This window comes from Dermochelys coriacea, chromosome 1 (assembly GCF_009764565.3).
Source record: "Dermochelys coriacea isolate rDerCor1 chromosome 1, rDerCor1.pri.v4, whole genome shotgun sequence".
NCBI lineage: Eukaryota > Metazoa > Chordata > Testudines > Dermochelyidae > Dermochelys > Dermochelys coriacea.
Window position 1 is genome coordinate 31,269,867 of NC_050068.2, and position 14,283 is coordinate 31,284,149.

The 14,283-nt window shown below is 41.4% G+C and overlaps 1 protein-coding gene across 2 annotated transcripts in view; it reads right to left on the minus strand.

Moving 5' to 3' along the window:
• The window catches only part of TRPC6 (transient receptor potential cation channel subfamily C member 6), a 168,093-nt gene that overhangs the window by 11,332 nt on the left and 142,478 nt on the right, over positions 1 to 14,283 (minus strand). The window lies entirely within an intron of this gene.

Consider the following 14,283-nt stretch of genomic DNA (forward strand, 5'->3'; position numbering starts at 1 on the left):
GTTAGGGTACTCACCCAGTATGTGGGAGACCCTGGTTTAAGTCCCCACTATATCTTAAACACTGGACTCTGGGATATTCTGATGAGGGGCTCTCTCAATCTCTCTTCTTGAAGGACACACTGGTTGCATCAGCATCTGCTATTGACTAGCTTAGACAGGGAGCTGCCAGGTGTGCTGGCTTTTGTGGCTTTTATTTTATTATAAGGGAGCCTGGCTGTTTTGTATGGAGTTAAGCATTCTCAGTGCACATCTGCCAGATTGGGCTCCGCAGGGAAGATAGTCAGGGCAACACCTATGTCTACCTGGTTTGAGGATCACATTTGGGCTTAGGTGTGAGATAGACTTTTACATCAGAAATTTAGGCACCAGGTGAGTTTAGCTGCCTACAGGGCTAGATAGCAGATAAGCAGGGGTTTGGTGAACCGTAGTAGCACCTAAACCTGGAATTTAGGCACCGAAGTCCCTTAGTGAATGTGGTCAAAGTGCTTTCCTGAACCAAGGTACCAATGAGTAGGTAACAAACTAGCAAAGCCCGAAAAAGACACCCAACCTCAACAAAAAGGAACACCAAAGAGAACTGCAGAATGGAATAGATTCTCTTAAGCTCTGGGAAACTTTACACCCTCATGCAGGTTAGGTATGCAATGGAGTTCAAGAGCGTGATTCTCCTCTTAAATACCGCAGTTTTATATTTGTGTAACTCACTGACGTCAGGCCTCATATACCATTAGTTTGTGTTTTGCAGCCACTTTGTACAGGTGTAAAGGTTACAGTGAAGGTGTAAGGTGTAAAGGTGTAAGACAGTGAAGAATTAGGTTCCCTTGGCTTGTTCCTTCCCTCACTTTCACCAATGTCTTAGTGTAAGATGATTAAGCAATGCAAGTCAGAAGCCCATTGAGGTTCTGATTTCACAGTATATTTCTGAACAGCATTTTTGTTAAACACTGGAGTGAAGGGACATTATTCAAAACTGGAGAACAAATTACTGGCAGATAATCCAGGGCTTCAGTTATTTAGGATGCATTATTGGTTAATCTCTTTGAGAAGGACCAAAACACAATCTTGTTATGAAATGATGAATTCAATAGTGTTGCTGAATGATTAGATTGTAATAAGGATGATTTGGGAACAGTCAGAAGAAAACAAATAATGTATTACTATTGATTGAGACAAATCAACCAGCTCTCTGAACAGTAATGCAAGAAATAAGGAATCTGAAATATAAACTATGATTGACCTGGATGAGGACCTAAAGAGGTCGGCATTACAAAGTCAAAATCTTTTACAGTTGTATCTGACATACAAAAAATATTTCCTCTTCAAAATATAGGGACACAGCCGCAGTATTTCAGATGCTATTGTGTATTAAACTGTGGGTACATGTTGTATTTTTAGTGGAGATTTTGGTACCAGGCATTCTTGTGCTTTAATCAGTTGAATGCTTAGCTATAAATGAATTGGAAAGCCTTGAAACCTGATAGAAAGTACATTGGGATATAACAGGAAATAAGCTATGCCTGAATTGCAAGAGGAACTAAGGACTAGTGTGTAGTAAGTTTTCAGCTTGTGTCTGATATTAGACTATGAAGTCTGAGCAGAGGGCTTTATTAGGGCTACATTCTGATTTCACTTATAAGAATGTAAATCGGGAGTAAAACCTGAGAAGTCAGTTATACAGGAATAAAATGTATGCAAGTGAGATCAGAACCAAACTCTTAATCTGTAATGAGGACAACACTTAAAATGCTCAATTTTTCCCACTCCCTTCAGAACTTCCTAACTGGAAGTTAGCCTTTCGTCTGAGGTTTTCTAATGTGGCTTTTTTCTAAAAATCAAAAGCAAACTTTACTTTCAAATCCACTGTAAATCCAAAATAATGCCACTAAAATAATGGAGTTACTCTGGATTTACCCTGGAGTAAATAAAGCAGATTTTCCTGTATGTCTTTATGCATCAAAATATTTCTTAGTCTAACTTTGCTTGTGTGTAGATAGTTTCTTTTAAACAGGTGCATTATACCAGCAACATTTTTTGTGTAAGCCATTTCATGGTCTTGTTAAAATATGATTATTGGGTGATATAACACAAATATCTGTTGGAGGCCTAAAGGAAGGAAGCATTGTTATGAATTTAAAGTTATTATAGTTTAAAGAAGAAATAGTAGACATAATTGTATAACATTGTGCTAGAAGTTTAGGGTGAACACGAGGGAAAAGTTCGAACAGTAATCTCATTTAGTCTATGCAATAATTTTTCCAGTGAAGTGGTAAGATCCTGGCCTAGACAAAGCCCTTGAAAATGAGCTGGCTGGCTGAATAGGATGACGAAATAACTGGTTTTTGTTCTTAGTTTTTATGACTGTGAAGTACGCATCATGGTGAATGTCACATTCCATACCACTCTTCCTTGTTGTATTAATGTTGGTGACAAGTGAAATTCTATTCTCAACAACTCATAATTTTGGCTGATTGGGAAGTTATTGATTAAATGACTTTTCAGCAGAACCAAAACTGCTCCTGGGTACATATTGGTTTTGATCAAACTTTCATTGGGAAGGTTACTTCGGTTCAGGATGGAATTTCTATTCAAAATCACTGAGAAAAATCAGATAGTGTAGTAACTTGAACTTGGGCCTTTCCATGTTGTACATGACTACCCTAACTACCAGGCCATTGGCTATTCTCAGGTAGGGTTCTCTCTTTCTCTACCTATGCTGCTGGAGCTGATCCACTTTGTATAAATAATTAAATACTCATTGGAGCAGGGACTGGTATCTAGGTCCCTGCTGAGTGACATAACCAACGGCATAACTCAATTCTAAATTGAGCACACTCCCTTCCCTCATGTTTTGCAAATAATTTGAAAGGCCTCAGGTTCATCCCAATATGTAATGGGAAAATTTTTCAAAATCTTGAAAAGTCACAGGATGGGAAAGAAAACTTTCCGACCCAGTTCTACTCATGATAATGAAGAAAGAAGCAAATAAGTAGACCAGAGCAGGAATATTGGGTCTACTTCTTTCTACTCACAGGTTTTATATGATTCATATTATGTATCTGCATCTCTTTGTAATAGCCCTTGAAGGTCTATTTAGTTGGGAAATTAAATAAAAAAATTTTGAGCTACAACAAGATAGTGATTGCTTTTTGTTGGTATCTCTTGTCATTGTCTGTAATTATAAACTGTCAATGTATTATTATGGTAATACTTGAAGGGCTTTTAAAGACAATTCTAAATTAGAAAATAAAGTCATATTCAACTATGCAGTATCTCTGAAGCTGTATTAGAACCTGTTTCCAAAAATTGCTTCCTGTATCCAATTTTGAAACATGAACAAGATAGAAGTATAATTCTGTTCCTACTGAAGTCAAAAAGGGATTGGACACAGACTTCAGCATAAGCAAACTTAGGTACTTGTTGGAACAAAATCATTTTGTTTGACAATCATTCCATTTTAATGGCTCCACTGTGCATGGGTTGCCATTTTTTTGCAATAAGGACTTAATTGAAGACTCCTGTGCCACAAGTGCTGACTATTGTTTTTGCTGGTGTGTGCTTCTCTCTGCGCCCTCCACCCCAGGCAAGCAGCGGGCATGGCCTCGGGGGGAAGAGGATGAGTGGGGGCAGGGCCTTGGGGGGAGAGCAGGGGTGGGGCCTCAGGGGGAAGAGGCAGAGCGGGGGTGGGGCCTCGGGGTCCTGTATGGGTGGAGCGGGGGCGGGGGCCATGGTCTGCATGCCTGGACCCACAAAAGATTAATCTGGCTCCGCAGGTGCTGAGCACTCCCTAGTTTTTTTAAGTAGGTGCTTCAGCCCCGGATTACCCACAGAGTTGGTGCCTATGTCCTGTACAATGTTCATAACACCTGATTTAGAAGAGTAGAAATGAATGGTATACTTCATTACCTTTATCTTATTAACACTTTACTACATCTTCCCCTTTGTCAACAGATGTAAAAATTGATACAATATGTGACAGATTTTTTAACTGAGCCCGAAGAACACAGAAAACATGAAATGTATTTAATTGAGGCAGGTAAATCAAGTGATATATAAAGGTGTGTAACTTTGTTAAATCAAACTGACTCCTCCTGAAAGTCGAAACAGCAGCCTGGATTTCTACATAGAGTGCTTCCGCCGACGTGCATGAGCTGAAATTATGGAAAAGCAGCATCGCTTACCCCATAACCTCAGCCATGCAGAACACAGGGCCATCCACAGCCTCAGAAACAACTCTGACATCATAATCAAAAAGGCTGACAAAGGAGGTGCTGTCGTCATCATGAATAGGTCGGAGTATGAACAAGAGGCTACTAGGCAGCTCTCCAACACCACTTTCTACAAGCCATTACCCTCTGATCCCACTGAGAGTTACCAAAAGAAACTACAGCATTTGCTCAAGAAACTCCCTGAAAAAGCACAAGAACAAATCCGCACAGACACACCCCTAGAACCCCGACCTGGGGTATTCTATCTGCTACCCAAGATCTATAAACCTGGAAATCCTGGACGCCCCATCATCTCAGGCATTGGCACCCTGACAGCAGGATTGTCTGGCTATGTAGACTCCCTCCTCAGGCCCTTCGTTATCAGCACTCCCAGCTATCTTCGAGACACCACTGACTTCCTGAGGAAACTACAGTCCATTGGTGATCTTCCTAAAAACACCATCCTAGCCACTATGGATGTAGAAGCCCTCTACACCGACATTCCACACAAAGATGGGCTACAAGCCGTCAGGAACAGTATCCCTGATACTGTCACGGCTAACCTGGTGGCTGAACTTTGTGACTTTGTCCTCACCCATAACTATTTCACATTTGGTGACAATGTATACCTTCAAATCAGCGGCACTGCGATGGGTACCCGCATGGCCCCACAGTATGCCAACATTTTTATGGCTGACTTAGAACAACACTTCCTCAGCTCTCGTCCCCTAATGCCCCTACTCTACTTGCGCTACATTGATGACATCTTCATCATCTGGACCCATGGAAAAGAAGCTCTTGAGGAATTCCACCATGATTTCAACAATTTCCATTCCACCATCAACCTCAGCCTGGACCAGTCCACACAAGAGATCCGCTTCCTGGACACTACGGTGCTAATAAGCAATGGTCACATAAACACCACCCTATATCGGAAACCTACTGACCGCTATTCCTACCTACATGCCTCTAGCTTTCATCCAGATCATACCACTCGATCCATTGTCTACAGCCAAGCTCTACGATATAACCACATTTGCTCCAACCCCTCAGACAGAGACAAACACCTACAAGATCTCTATCATGCATTCCTACAACTACAATACCCACCTGCTGAAGTGAAGAAACAGATTGACAGAGCCAGAAGAGTACCCAGAAGTCACCTACTACAGGACAGGCCCAAAAAAGAAAATAACAGAACGCCACTAGCCATCACTTTCAGCCCCCAACTAAAACCTCTCCAACGCATCATCAGGGATCTACAACCTATCCTGAAGGACGACCCATCACTCTCACAGATCTTGGGAGACAGGCCAGTCCTTGCTTACAGACAGCCCCCCAATCTGAAGCAAATACTCACCAGCAACCACACACCACACAACAGAACCACTAACCCAGGAACCTATCCTTGCAACGAAGCCCGTTGCCAACTCTGTCCACATATCTATTCAGGGGATACCATCATAGGGCCTAATCACATCAGCCACACTATCAGAGGCTCGTTCACCTGCGCATCTACCAATGTGATATATGCCATCATGTGCCAGCAATGCCCCTCTGCCATATACATTGGCCAAACTGGACAGTCTCTACGTAAAAGAATGAATGGACACAAATCAGACATCAAGAATTATAACATTCAAAAACCAGTTGGAGAACACTTCAATCTCTCTGGTCACTCGATTACAGACCTAAGAGTGGCTATCCTTCAACAAAAAAGCTTCAAAAACAGACTCCAACAAGAGACTGCTGAATTGGAATTAATTTGCAAACTGGATACAATTAACTTAGGCTTGAATAGAGACTGGGAATGGATGAGTCATTACACAAAGTAAAACTATTTCCCCATGGTATTTCTCCCCCCCACCCCACCCCCCACTGTTCCTCTGATATTCTTGTTAACTGCTGGAATTAGCCTACCTTGCTTGTCACCATGAAAGGTTTTCCTCCTCCCCCCCCCCCCGCTGCTGGTGATGGCTTATCTTAAGTGATCACTCTCCTTACAGTGTGTATGATAAACCCATTGTTTCATGTTCTCTGTGTGTGTATATAAATCTCTCCTCTGTTTTTTCCACCAAATGCATCCGATGAAGTGACCTGTAGCTCACGAAAGCTTATGCTCAAATAAATTTGTTAGTCTCTAAGGTGCCACAAGTACTCCTTTTCTTTTTGCGAATACAGACTAACACGGCTGCTACTCTGAAACCTAGCAATAGAGATGGGATACATAATTTATTGCATAACTGTGTAAGACCACTTGGTGGCAGAGAATGCCAGGATTACAACTTGTGACAAAGTTCCTCTACCTTGGTGGGTTTTACGCTTATTGGCAGATTTGCTCACCTTGGAGCTTCACGGCAGCCCTCAGTTTGGCCGTTTTCGTGAACCCACAGTCCAGATCAATTCCTCCTGTGTCTGATCAGGAGTTGGGAGGTTTGGGGGGAAGCCAGGCCCACCTTCCTCTCCAGGTTCCAGCCCAGCGCCCTGTGGAATGCAGCTGTCTAGACTGCCTCCTGGAACAGCTGTGCGACAGCTACAACTCCCATGGCCTCCTCCCAACACCTTCTTTCTCCTCATCATAGGACCTTCCTCCTGGTGTCTGATAATGCTTGTACTCCTCAGTCCTCCAACAGTATGTGATTTCACTCTCAACTCCAAGCGCCTCTTGCTCCAAGCTCCTTACACACATACCACAAACTGAAGTGAGCTCCTTTTTAAACCCAGGTGCCCTGATTAGCCTGCCTTAATTGATTCTAGCAGCTTCTTGATTGGCTGCAGGTGTTCTAATCAGAATGTCTGTCTTAATTGTCTCTAGAAGGTTCCTGATTGTTCTGGAACCTTCCCCATTACCTTACCCAGGGAAAAGGGACCTACTTAACCTGGGGCTAATATATCTGCCTTCTATTACTCTCCTATAGCCATCTGGCCTGACCCTGTCACAAACTGCATTTCACTCTCATAACAGATTTGGAAGCTCTCTCTTTGAGCTTCATGGCTGCAGAATTTTCTCTCCTGAAAATTACTCAGAGAGTAAATTAAGTTTGCTAGAGAAATGACAAACCTAATCACTAAGATTTATCGACTGTATAATCACAGCCAGCACATAAGTATTTAGAGAAAGTACAAAGGATTCCCATCATGCCTGACAAAATGACTACACCTCAGTTCAGTAAAAGAATTTAGAGATGTCCTTATCTTTAAAAACATGTTTAAGTGTTTTGCTAAATCAGGGCCTACAATTATAAGCCATACATATTTATGTGACAATGTAAGCCATACAGTGTCTCTCTTATCTAAAGATAAACAGCTGGATAAGTGACAGGTGATCACTATGGAAGTGTTGCGTAAAAGAAGTGGTGGAGTGGTCCAGAACTTTGGTTACTTAGGGTATAACATAAGAACATAAGATTGGACATACTGGGTCAGACCAAAGGTCCATCCAGCCCAGTATCCTGTCTACCAACAGTGGCCAATACCAGGTGACCCAGAGGGAGTGAACCTAACAGGTAACGATCAAGTGATCTGTCTCCTGCCATCCGTCTTCACCCTCTGACAAACAGAGGCTAGGGACACCATTCCTTACCCATCCTGGTAATAGTCATTAATGGACTTAACCTCCATGAATTTATCCAGTTCTCTTTTAAACCCTGTTGTAGTCCTAGCCTTCACAACCTCCTCAGGCAAGGAGTTCCACAGGTTGACTGTGCACTGAGTGAAGAACAATTTCCTTGTTTGTTTTAAACCTGGTACCCATTAATTTCATTTGGTGGCCCCTAGTTCTTATATTATGGGAACAAGTAAATAACTATTCCTTATTTACTTTCTCCACTCCACTCATGATTTTATAGATCTCTATCATATCCCCCCTTGTCTCCTCTTTTCCAAGCTGAAAAGTCCTAGCCTCTTTAATCTCTCCTCATATGGGACCCATTCCAAATCCCTAATCATTTTAGTTGCCCTTTTCTGAACCTTTTCTAATGCCAGTATTTCTTTTTTGAGATGAGGGGACCACATCTGTATGCAATATTCAAGATGTGGGCGTACCATGGATTTATATAAAGGCAATAAGATATTCTCCGTCTTATTCTCTATCCCTTTTTTAATGATTCCTAACATCCCGTTTGCTTTTTTGACTGCCGCTGCACACTGCGTGGATGTCTTCAGAGAACTATCCATGATGACTCAAAGATCTTTCTCCTGATTAGCTGTAGCTAAATTAGCCCCCATCATATTGTATGTATAGCTGGGGTTATTTTTTCTAATGTCCATTTATCTACATAAAATTTCATTTGCCATTTTGTTGCCCAATCACTTAGTTTTGTGAGATCTTTTTGAAGTTCTTCACAGTCTGCTTTGGTCTTAACTATCTTGAGCAGTTTAGTATCATAGTTTAGCCTACATAAGAAAGAAAATCCTGCTGCAGTCCCATGCTAGTAGACTCAGGGGCTGTTTCATTGCTGTGTGGACTTCTGGGACAGACTGGAGCCTGAACTCTGGGACCCTCCTACCTTGCAGGGTCCTAGAACCCGGGCTCCAGCTTGAGGCCGGAAGTCTACATAGCAATGAAAGAGCATGGCAAGTCCAAGTCAGCTGGCATGGGCCAGCCGTGGGTTTTTCTTTGCTGTATAGACATACCCTTAGTGCTGCGTGTCCATATTGTTATATATCATTATTTTGTATCATTTAAATATCAGTCACAACTTTTTTTTTTAAGTAAAGCTTGCCTATTGTGGTAGTAGTGTTGTATTGTACTTCATTAGTGTCATATAGTCACATTTTCCAAAGAGCCTGCTGATTTTGAGTGTCAGTGTCTTGCCGTCCAACTTCAGACAACTTGAACCTGATTTTCAGAGCTGAGCATCAGCAATTCCTATGCACTTCAACTGGAGTTTGGAATTGCAGCACATTTCAAAAGCATAACCAATTGCTCAGTTTGGACATCAGAATCAGAGGGCACTTTTCATTATACAGCATTGTATATAATAGTAGAAGCTATAATAGTAGAATAAAAAAATTACAAAATTATATTTTGCATTGTTAGAGTCAGCAAAAACATGTTAATATGATACAACGACATTTGAATTTATTTTCTATTAAGTATACATTTATTAGTTGCTCCTTATTTCTTTTCTCAAAGGCCATATTCAAAGATGACAGCTTACTCAGGACACATGCTGTCATCATTCTCTTGGTCAGGAAAATGAATAGATTTCATGGCCTTCAAACCCAGTTTGTGGAGGAGCTACACTTTATGCTTCATAAAGAGATTTGATTCTAAAATTAAAAGCGATGCAATTTTTAAAAAATCGACTTTTCTCTATTTTTTGGTTCTTCACTTGTAAAATGTCACCCCAGATCCAGCCTAAAAGGTCACTATAAAGGGAAGAAAGCCACAGGAGCCCTGGACCAAAAGGTTGAAGCAGGCTGCACACAGGGAGACCCTTTGGCAGTATTCGGAGAAGTTGATCTTCTTCTCTCTCCAGGAAATGCAAGGGTCACGCTGCTCCAGTCAAGTACGACCAAAAATTAGGGGAAATGTGGGAAATGGATCGCATTGAACTGTGGCCCTGGATTACAGCCTTTAGGGGCACCATTTCCTGAGTCACTGACTCAGTGGAAAGGAAGCTGGAAGAGAATGTGTCATGCCTTTATTTTGAAATGTTAGGTGGGTCTCAAAAAACTTGTTTGTGGTGTGCTACTTTGTGACTTCCCCTATAAACACCAACGGTCTGGCTTTGTCTCTGGCTTATGCAAGATGGGGAGGGTTGGCACTACAGAATTTCCACATTTTCTCTATGTGGCCTTCCTTTTTACTGCCAAAGTGCTGCTACTGCTGCTGTAGCAAGAGCAGAAAGGATCTATTTGCAGAAAACATATGGAGTTTTGTTTCTGATCCTGCACACCCTTACACAGTTCAGTCAGCCCACTGAAACTACTCCTGTGAGTATGGACAGCTCAACTGGTTAACAGTTTGCAAGGTCAGGACCCTTCCCATGGTCTTATTCCACATTACAAAGCTTATTGACAGGAAGACTGCGGACGCCATTCTGAGGATGAAATGAAAACAACAATAATGAATCATTATCATACCATATTTAAGGTCAGGCTTGACAAAGCTCTGGCTGGGATTATTTAGTTGGTGATTAGGTCCTGCTTTGAGCAGAGGGTTGGACTAGATGACCTCCTGAGGTCCATTCCAACCCTGATATTCTATGATTCTGTGATCCATACCACCTGGTCTAGATGGGGGAGGAGATGATGTATTATAAAGGCTACAAAGGGAAGGTGATAAATAATATACCAATAGTGGTCATTCTAAACAATGCCTTTGGAAACAAAAGGTTGTTTTTTTAAGAAGTATGGTGGGGTGCCATGTGATGGATGCAGACAGGGCCAACTCCAGACCACAGGTATCTCCAAAAGCAAAACTGTGATTGGCTAGCAGTTTCAGACTCTATGATGGAAACCCTAAATAGGCAGGGGATATGAACCCAGAGGGTTTATGGCTTTTCAATGGAAGAGGTTTTATTTATTTTTTTATTGAGAATCAAATATTTATAGCTGTCTTAACAGGAGAGAAAGTACACTTATTTAGTATTTGATATTCTAGAATCATTCTTCAGCTAGTGGAAAACATTATTAATATTTTAAATTTAACAGCTAGATCAAAGCTGGAAAAAACCTTCTAAACATGGGTTACATTCCACATGGCTGTCTGTCAAAGATGCTATTTTAAACTATGCAAACAGGACTGGGGTTCTAGGGCCCTGTCCACAATGTCCAAGGATATGATGATAGCATCTTTCCAGAAACACCTCTTTGATCATGGTTCTAGTTTAAGGTCTAAACTCAGTTTCCTTGGCCAATACAGATAGGGAGCAAGGATGAGATATGGAAGAAGTGACTTAGAAGTCATTGAAAGTAATTGGGATTGGTGCTTCCAGGTCCCTTACATGCTCTTGAAAATTGTACCTGAAGTTGAAAACAAAAATCTTTTGTTTTTTTGTTTCTTCCCATCAGTCCATTTTGAGTAGCACATATTCCTCCTGCAAGTCAGTGCATTTCAGTGACACCCTTCTCACTGAAGGAAGCTGTAAAATCAGTTTGTACCTAGCAACTTGACTAGAGGTTTGAAATGCTGAGGTCATTAGAAACCATGCACAAGCAAAATGCAGCATCTTATCGTGGGTATTATATATGCATTTAGTTTAATTTCAACAAGTAACATGACGTGAAATCTGAGTAATGATAGTTACCAGAGATGCACAGAATGCCTCTAAAATCAGTTAAATCAGGCAAACTGTGACAAGTTAATTTCAGTGGCAATATTGCTTATGGGATCTGTCAAGGTTTCTTCCCCACTCTGAACTCTAGGGTACAGATGTGGGGACCTGCATGAAAACCCCCTAAGCTTATTTTTACCAGCTTAGGTTAAAACTTCCCCAAGGTACAAACTATTTTACCTTTTGCCCTTGGACTTTCTTGCTGCTACCACCAAGTGTCTAACAAATATATAACAGGGAAAGAGCCCGCTTGGAAATGTCTTTCCCCCCAAAATCCTCCCCAAACCCTACACCCCCTTTCCTGGAGAAGGCTTGATAAAAATCCTCACCAATTTGCATAGGTGAACACAGACCCAAATCCTTGGATCTTAAGAACAATGAAAAAGCAATTAGGTTCTTAAGAGAAGAATTTTAACTGAAGAAACAATAAAAGAATCACCTCTGTAAAATCAGGATGGTAAATACCTTACAGGGTAATCAGATTCAAAACATAGAGAATCCCCCTAGGTAAAACCTTAAGATATAAAAAGACACAAAACCAGGAATATACATTCCATTCAGCACAGCTTATTTTCTCAGCCATTTAAACAAAACAGAATCTAGCGCATATCTAACTAGATTACTTACTAAGTTCTAAGACTCCATTCCTTTGTTGTTCCTGGCAAAAGCATCACACAGACAGAGAGAGCCTTTGTTTCTCCTCCCCTCCAGCTTTGAAAATATCTTGTCTTCTCATTGGTCATTTTGGTCAGGTGCCAGCAAGGTTATCATAGATTCTTAACCCTTTACAGGTGAAAGGGTTTTTCCTCTAGCCAGGAGGGATTTTAAAGGTGTTTACCCTTCCCTTTATATTTATGACATGATCCATGATCATTTTTGAACCTATTGTGTATTTGTTGAGAAGCAGGTCACAACATAGCCCAATTCCGCTCCTGCAGTTCCTTCCTTTTGTCCTAGGATTATGACCAGTTGTTCCTCATTACCGTTTAATGGAAAATCTTATCTTTTAATAGGACGATAGAGGAGAAAAGAGACAAAAAATCAGGGGAGTAGAATGCACATGGAGGGAGGAGGAGAGATTACACAGGTGGGAGAAGAGATAATGCATAATGATATATGAAAGGGGGTCAAGCGAAATCACAGAGAAGAGACAAAAGCAAAGCTTTTCCCCAGGTGGAACAGCTCTCTCTGCCCCACACCTCTGATGTGCTCTTCTTTTTGCTATTGAAGTGCTGTCCTCTACTGTCTGCTCACAGCAGGGCAAACTGGTTGAAATTTGTTCCAGGAAATTTGTTTGTCATTTATCTAATAACATGCTGACACACAAACCTTATTTCCTAGTCCCAGTCACTGTGAACTTGGTCAAGCCTGCAAAAGTTATTAACCCTGTCACATGACTGCCAATTCCATTGGTGGTTGTAACATTGTTAAACTTTAAAAAAACAAACTTCTATGACATTTGCTTCTGCCACTATGACTACCTTGTGACTTTTCCTTTAAAATGTCACAATAAACTCACTTTCCTACTCATTAGGCAGCACTGATAATCTGCTTTCTGGTCATTTGGTTTGGGAAGCTGTTCTATCCCCCTTCCCCACATTCCCCTTGAGTTGCAATAATGTCGTAACATCAGTCTTCACACTTCCAATACAGCCTAACATAGTGTGTTATATCATTTGTTTCCGTAAAGCAATAAGCGTCTAGCTTACACTGAGATACTGGCAAGGTAAAGAATTAACATACTGAGTATAAACACTGAGTAATCCTATTAGATAAAGCAGCAGGCCAGCTCTGCTGCACTATAGTGTCCTGTCATCTGAAACCTATCATCTAAATGCATCAGAAAACAAAAGACTTTTCAGATAAAAACATGCCACATAAAACAATAGAGGAAGAGGTATAGACTTAGAAAGAGAACCATAGTGTGGCAAGGCATAATTTGAGAGGCCCTGCCACCCAGCGGAATCTACAGCCCAGAGTCAGGCAGCCAGGTTCCCTATACAATGCATGGGGAGAGTAAGGTGCCTGAAAAAGGGACACACAGAAGCCAGCATTGTGAGTAGGGAGCTGACTAAGCTAGCCAGTAAGAAATGTTGAGGAGATGGGTGTGGTCTAAACTCTGCTACTCAAAAGGGACTTGGGTGCCTAAGTCTGCATCAGGGAGAAGTGCCTATGTCTGCTCAGGATTCACAGCCCTTTCTCACAAAAAACAAAGGAGAAGGAGCCTATTCTTATCCCTTAGTGGTCAGAGCATTCATCCAGGATGTGGGAGAACCAGGTTAAAATCTCTCCTTTGCCTCATGGGAAGAAGGAACTTGAACCCATGTCTTCTACCTCGTGGATGAATACCCTGATCTGTAGGCTATGGGGTAGTCTATGATAAGGCTCACTCAATCAAGCTGTTCAACTTTGTATGAAGTAGTTAAACAGTCACTGGAGCAGAGACTGAATCCTCAGTCTCCCACTTCCTAGGTGAATCCCCTAACCACCAAGTTATAGAGGAATTCTCACACTGTCACTCTGGCCCAATGACTATTTAAGTATTTTAAATACTAGGGCTTAGGTATGCACACTATAACAAGCAAGATTTAGTTGGCTTTGTGCATGCCCACTACTAGAAATGTATGCATTTAAGAGACTTTATCAGTGGATGTGTAGGTGCTTCGGGATTTTAGACACCTACAGGGTTAAGCTGCAGCTGAGGACCTAAATGTTGGACTTAGGTGTCTAAAGCAATAGTTAGGCACTTAAATTCCTTTATGGATCTAGCCCTTAGTGCCTAGAAGTAGAACAGA